Source organism: Geospiza fortis, unplaced genomic scaffold, assembly GCF_000277835.1.
Source record: "Geospiza fortis unplaced genomic scaffold, GeoFor_1.0 scaffold181, whole genome shotgun sequence".
Classification (NCBI taxonomy): domain Eukaryota; kingdom Metazoa; phylum Chordata; class Aves; order Passeriformes; family Thraupidae; genus Geospiza; species Geospiza fortis.
In genome coordinates this window covers 999,212-1,006,197 of record NW_005054412.1, presented here as the reverse complement: position 1 = coordinate 1,006,197, position 6,986 = coordinate 999,212, and positions in this window count along the sequence as shown.

Genomic DNA, 6,986 nt, shown 5'->3' with positions numbered 1-6,986 from the left:
GGAACTCTTAGGTGCTGTGGTGTTTTGCTGGAGTGGTTAATGAGAAGATAGACTAGGAAGTTACCACTGTGACAAATCTCTTAATTAGGACAAGGAAACCAACAAACAGAAGAGATGTTTACAAGAGAAACAGGAGGCACAAAAATCTGTTTGGCTGTTTATAGGGTGCTACCGCAGATTTAATAGAACACCTAAAGCTGGTTAAATCAAAGTGTTACATTTCAGCACAGATTTTAGAGTGAAACATTTTCCCAAATGCTGGGTCTATGGCCAGTGGCACATTTTATTTCTGTCCAACAGCTCTTTGCTGACCCCAGTGATCATTTTAGTGTGATGAGCTGCAGTATCTCACCAGGAAGGAAGCTGAGGGTGTCCACCTACACCGTGTGAATGATGTTTGAAACCAGGGACACTCTCAACATGTCTGCCTCCAGCTGAAAACTTTATTTTGCTTGCAAGGCTGGCTTTTGCTCCCCTGCTGTCTTCTGACCTCCATCTTGATTAAAATTCTGCACTCAAGGTGGACAGTAACAGAGGAGCCTTAAATGTTAGGAAAATAAGCCAAATGAAAAGGTTGCAACCATCCTCTGAAAGACAGATTTTCAGTTCTGAGCTCTAAAGAAAATATAACTAGATCTCAGAATAGCGTACTGGAGGTTTTGGTCATGTAGGAGAAGATGATAGATTTATTAGGAATTACCACTGTACTGAAACATGCCTCTATTGCCTTATGAGGGACAGCACACAGCTCCCTGAGCTCCTGGAGGTGATTGCAGTAAGTCCACACAGTACATTATTAGCCCAGCATTGTGCCTGAGACAGTCTTTGATGCTGAGGAAGACAGATAAACCCTAGCAAATACCACACCCTGACCCTATCTGCTTTACAATTGGAAATTAAGGGTGTTTTATCCCACTCCCAGTGCCTTTGATTCTGGGACTGTTACAGACAAAGTTCAGGTCTCCCTGCATGTGACAAAGCAGTCACAGCTTGGGACAATTTGGGAAGAAGGACTCAGCCTTCCTGCAAAGTTTGATCTTGCTGAAGGAACTGCCAAGCACTGAATGTTGCAGCTGCAGAGTAGACCATAATCACACTCCAGAAGTTGGGACACTGTAATATTCAGAAATCATTCTGAACAGCACACTAAAAAAAAGACTGGACATGGCACACACTGCCATGGTTTAGTTGATGAGGAGGTGTTGGGTCATAGGTTGGACTTGGTGATCTCAAAGATCTTTTCCAACCTAGTTATTCTGTGATTCTGTGATTAGTCTTGCAGCTGGCACTGTGATTCTGTGATTAGTCTTGCAGCTAATCTTGCAGCTAAGGGTTAACTTTAGCACTGGTAAATCAGAGAAGGTTTTCGTGAACTTCAGTGGAGACGGGAATCACCATGTGATACATAAAGATTAGGAACAGTCTTCAGATATTCACAAAAGTCAGTGTGCTGGTTTTCAGGTGACCCAAAAGGAGACTACACTGCTCTTGCAGCATAGCAAACTGGCTTGGCATGGGATTAAGCACGCCCCGCCCCATGTTTTCAGCTCCCTGTTCATTGAGTGTGGGGTCAAAGCCACCTTAAATGTGTACTGACACAGCTCACCTCTCAAAGGGTTTTTAGCTCAGGTTGTGACATTGTCCAACTGGAGACCGTTTCATATGAGCTCTGTTTAAAGTTTAATCCTGAACCAATTTACCACATCCAACTCCCTGTAACCTCCACCAAGCCCTTCTGCCCATCTGCAATGACAATGTCAGGCAAACAAAAAAGACTCATGTTGTCTCCTGGAAGGGCTATGGCACAGCCATCTGGAGAGCAGCAGGGGCTTGTAGGCAGAATTCAAATGGGATTGCATTTAGGCTACTGGAAAAGACACTGTGGATACCCAGTGCTGGATTTCAGCTTCAAACCTCTCCAAGGAAGCATCTGTTACAGGATGGACAAATGCAGTCCAAAAAAGTGACGTGTGGATATCTTCCAGACTACTGGACCATGGTAAATTCAGCTCAGCCTGTGATCACATGTGATCACATTCATCCCTGACAAGGTGCCAGCGGTATTTGGCTGCAGTTGACCAGTCCCAAGTGGCACATGGACCGAGCTGTGGGTGAGCCTGAAGTTATATTCTGGCTTATGCTGTTGTTTAGGAATGGTTCTCCCCAGTTTAGTGAATCTGAGCTGCTGCTCTCTCCCTTTACCCCCTATGACTGAAAGCAGAAAAGGCAAAGATCATGGGTTGAGATAAGAACAATTTACTGGAAACAGCAATGAGATAAGAAAATGAATAGTAATAACAACAATATTAATAACAAAAGCGTACCAAAGAGAGGGTGATTTAAATGCAAAATGCTCACCAAGCTTGAAGCAATAGTGGGCGGTCTCCCTTTATTTGACCAGAAGCAAGGCCATTTGTCTCAGATATTTTTATGAAAAATCCTTTTGCTAGGATCTTTTCTCTTGAAAAGCTGAGAGGTGTCAGAAATGAAATGTAAACAATAATTATCTGCTGCTGTGGAATGCAACAGGTGCATCTTTGATTGGTCTCATGTGGTTGTTTTTAATTAATGGCCAATCACAGTCCAGCTGTCTCGGACTCTCTGGTCAATCACAAGATTTTATTATCATTCTTTTCTATTCCTTGCTGGCCTTCTGATGAAATCCTTTCTTCTATTCTTTTAGTATAGTTTTAGTATATAGTTTTCTTTTAATATAATATATATCATAAAATAATAAATCAGCCTTCTGAAACATGGAGTCAAGATTCTCATCTCTTCCCATGTCGGGGTTTTCTGCAAATTCAACAGCCATTCTTTCCAGAAGCATGACCTTCCTTTCCCTCACCCCTGGCAATGATGTGAAGTGGTGTTGAATAATAGTGGGGTCTTGGCCATGCCCCCACCTGCTGAAACAAGGACAGCTTGAAACTGCAGGTATCTCAGGGTGCAAGTCTAACTGACTGTGCAGAACAAGGTAGCCCAGGTGAGAAAGGGCTGATACCTGCTTTCATACATTTCTGAGTCATCAGACATTGCTGGATTTCTTGGTGTGCTTTAATACATAAGAAAGTTCAATATTCTGCTAGGAAAGTAATTGGATTTTTATTAAATTTACAAGTGTAAACAAAATCTAGATGATACATAATGCCACTTTAGAAGAATTTCAGAGAATCATAGGATGTTAGAGGTTGGAAAGGATTTTAAAGATCATCCAGTCCAAATGCCCTCTCCACTGCATTGGGCAGGGACACCTCCTACTCACCAAGGTCTCTCATGGCCTTATCCAGACTGGCCTTGGACACTACCAGGGTTGGGGCATCCACAGTCGTCCTGAACAACCTGTTCCACTGTCTCAGCACATTTACAGTAAAGAATTTGTCCTAATAGCTAACCTATATTTCCCTTTTTTCACTTTGTACCCATTACTCCTTGTCCTGTCACTAGTGTTTTATGAAAAGTCCCTTGCCAGGTTTCCTGTAGGCCCCTTTCAGATACTGGAAGGTTGCTATGAGGTCTCCATACAACCTCCTCTTCTCCAGGTAGAACAGCTCCAAATTCCTCAGTCAGTCTTCATACAAGAGGTGCCCCAGGCCTCTTATCAACTTTGTGACTGTCCTCTAGACTTGCTTCAATAGTTCCATGTTGTTCTTATGTTGAGAATGCTATAATTGTACACAGTACATTTCAGAAATGGATCCTTCTGAGCAGTTGTCATTGCCCATTTCAGATCACCTTGAGCTTTTGGGATCCTAAAAATTGTGCACCGCTCTTTAAAAAACAGAAGCAGAATCCATTACAGCAATACTTTTCAACGTCAATTTGAAAAGTGCTAGTAGTCTTCTGTTTGAAACACTTTCTTTATCTAGGATTTAATTTTATTAATTAGTATCCAGCTTTAAAAATCTGAAGCAGAGGCAGAAGGATTCAGTCTCTTTCAGATTATCATCAGTAAGTACTTTCCTTCAGAGTTGCCAGATAGGGAGGAATACTTATATGTCATTATTGCTATTGTCTCATGATACTTCACTTTAGAAACCCAAGAGTATTTCAAACCTCATCAGTTCAACCAAAACTCTGGTACGTTGATTTTAATGAGCTCGAATACTTGAATGGTGCGAAAAAGAATAACAGCTGTCATTACTGATTTTTGCTTTGTTGTTTGATGATTTAAATGCATTAAGACCCCTGATACAGAGTTTTAGTTACATTTTAAATGTCTTTTGAATAATTCTTCATTCAAGTATGTGCAGTCTCTTGTTTAACTGAGCAGCAGTAACAATTTTCATTGCATGTGCTATACCTATACGAAGTACTGGAGACCTTTAACAGGGTTGGTGTTGTTAGGTACTAAAAGTGCAAGAAGGTGGCCAAAGGTCAGCATCATTGAGGAGCTGTCTGCTTGAAAAGTATGGGCTGACAGCAAATTATGAAACCGGCCTCTTTGGAAGACTTTCATGAAAGGTTGCCAAATTAATGACGGAACCCGCATAGAGAATAGAATAGAATAGAATAGAATAGAATAGTTCAGTTGTAAGGGATCATCTGCCTGACCACTTCAGGGCTGAGCACAAGTTAAAGCATGTTGTTAAGGGCATTGTTCAAATGCCTCTTAATCACTGACAGGCTTGGGGCACCAGCCACCTCTCTAGGAAGTCTGTTCCAGTGACTCACTACCCTCTTGGTAAAATAATGCTTCCAAATGTCATGTTTAAACCTTCTCTGGCGCAGCTTTGAACCACTCCCATGCATCCCATTACTAGATAGCAGGGAGAAGAGCTCAGCCCCTCCCTCCTCACAGCCCCTCCTCAGGAAACTGCAGAGAGAACTGGGTTTGCCCCTCAACCTCCTTTTTTTCCAGACTAGACAAACCCAGGGTTCTTAGCTTCTCCCTACAGGGCATTCCTTCCAGCCCTTTCGGCAGCTTTGTTTCTCTCTCTGGACACATTCAAGGACCTTCCCATCCTTCTTAAATTGTGTGACCCAGAACTGTGTTCAGTGCTGAAGGGGAGACTGCGCCAACACTAAATACAGTGGGATTCGACTGGCTGTGTATGGTGTGTTTAGACTTATGAAATCTTTTAAGGTAGGAAAAGACCTTTAAAATCATCAAGTCTAACTGTAAACCCAGCTCTGACAACTCCACCACTAAACCACATCCCTATGCACTGTGTCTACATGTTTGACACACCTCAGGATGCAGTTTTCCCTCCTGGATGCCAGGGTACTCATCTGACTCATATTGAGCCTGCTACCAACCTGCACCCCAGATTCTTGTCTGCAGGGCTGCTTTTCAGCCACTCCTCTCTCACTTTCTACTTCTTCCTGGTCTTCCTTCATCCCAGGTTCAAAATCCAGTGTTGGTGACTGTAGGAAATGCACACATAGGTCAATGACTCTAGAAAGGTAGGGATTGTGTTAGACATGTGCTAGACTGGCTTCTAGACACCTTAGGCAGATTTATCTTGCCTTAAATTTTGGATGTCTACAATGTAAATCAATATATTGATATGCTGACATTGATTGCTGGTTATCCTACACTGTGTTAATCAATTACATAAGCCTTTCTGTGACAGGTGATTCATCTCACCTATCTTATAAATGTAAGTAAGAATGAAAAGAAACATTTTCTGAAAGTGTTCATTCATCCTATTAATGAGAAAAGCATAGATCAAAATTTGGTCTTATAAATACTATGTTTGTCTCAAGGAAAGTTTCAGGCGCCTCATGCGGCTAGGAAGATATCTTTCGATTGATCTTCAAAATTTAAGCACTTCCAGTTAATGTATTTTTCATTTCTTGCACCAAAGGATTACCTGGATCTTGTCCTCTCACTTTATTTGTTTGTACAGCCCCAGGAGAGAGACATAAGCAAAACCTTTGGAGATAGTCTGGTTTCTAGTCTGTTCCACATGGGTGTATCTATGTGTTTAGGACAATGGCCAAGTCACAAGTGACTCCCCATGTAGAAATGTCTCTTGAGCTTCTTGCAAACCTTAGCCTCTGCAAGAGCTCATTTCCATTCACAAGTCTGCCACATTTTCCCTGGACCACTTAACTGCGCATGTCATTCACAACCTTTAGGGGTTGGGATGTTAAACGTTCATTGTCACTCCCATACATACCTGGCATATCTTCTACAAGTAATCATCCAGGTTTAGTCATCTTCTTCGCCTTCCATAGCTACTACCAAGTATGAAACCTCTTCTCTCTGTTAGAATATCTATGATTTCTTTCATCTTCTGAGTAAATCTAAAAGACCCATTGTGTGAAACAGTTTAAGACACCTCCATGTTGGACTGATACTATAGTTCCCAAAGTACATGTTAAAATGTCTTGGGCTCTGGGCTTAAATGAGATGCTTTTTATGATCAGTGATCTGTAGTGAAAGTGAGACACCTGAAGAGAGCAATTAAGATCTAACATAGATAGAACTGCTCTTTCTAGGTATTTCACTCTTTTCATCTGCATCTTTCAGAGCTGACCAAAAAAAAAAAAAAGTCCCACTTGAGCTAGGGAAGAATCTAGGTCTTATCCAATATTAATGGAAAGACAGTGATCAGTCTGATCAGTCTGTGTGTCCTGGGATAAATAAATTCCTATCTCTGGAAGCTGACAGCATCATACTATAAAAAGTGCATAGAACAAGTTCAGAGCTGCCCTAATCTCAGAGATGAATAATTGAACACTGGAATATTTTGGCTCCAAGTATATTTAAATACTAAAATCTAGGTTTAAGCAAAAAAACATTCAAATGAATGTTAACCCTACTTCCTTCTCTGCTCTTCTCCCTTCAGCAATTTGAAGCCCTGATTTGGAGACAGAGAAAGAGAGAGAGAAAGAGAGAAATAAAGAACAAATGAATCCTGTGAAATGCATTTTGTCGGGGAAAATACCAGATGCAATGAGAAATTAGTTTCAATGTGTATACACCAGAGCAGTAGCATTCAGCTGGCTGAAAAATCTGCTAGTGAAATGCCAACCTTTTG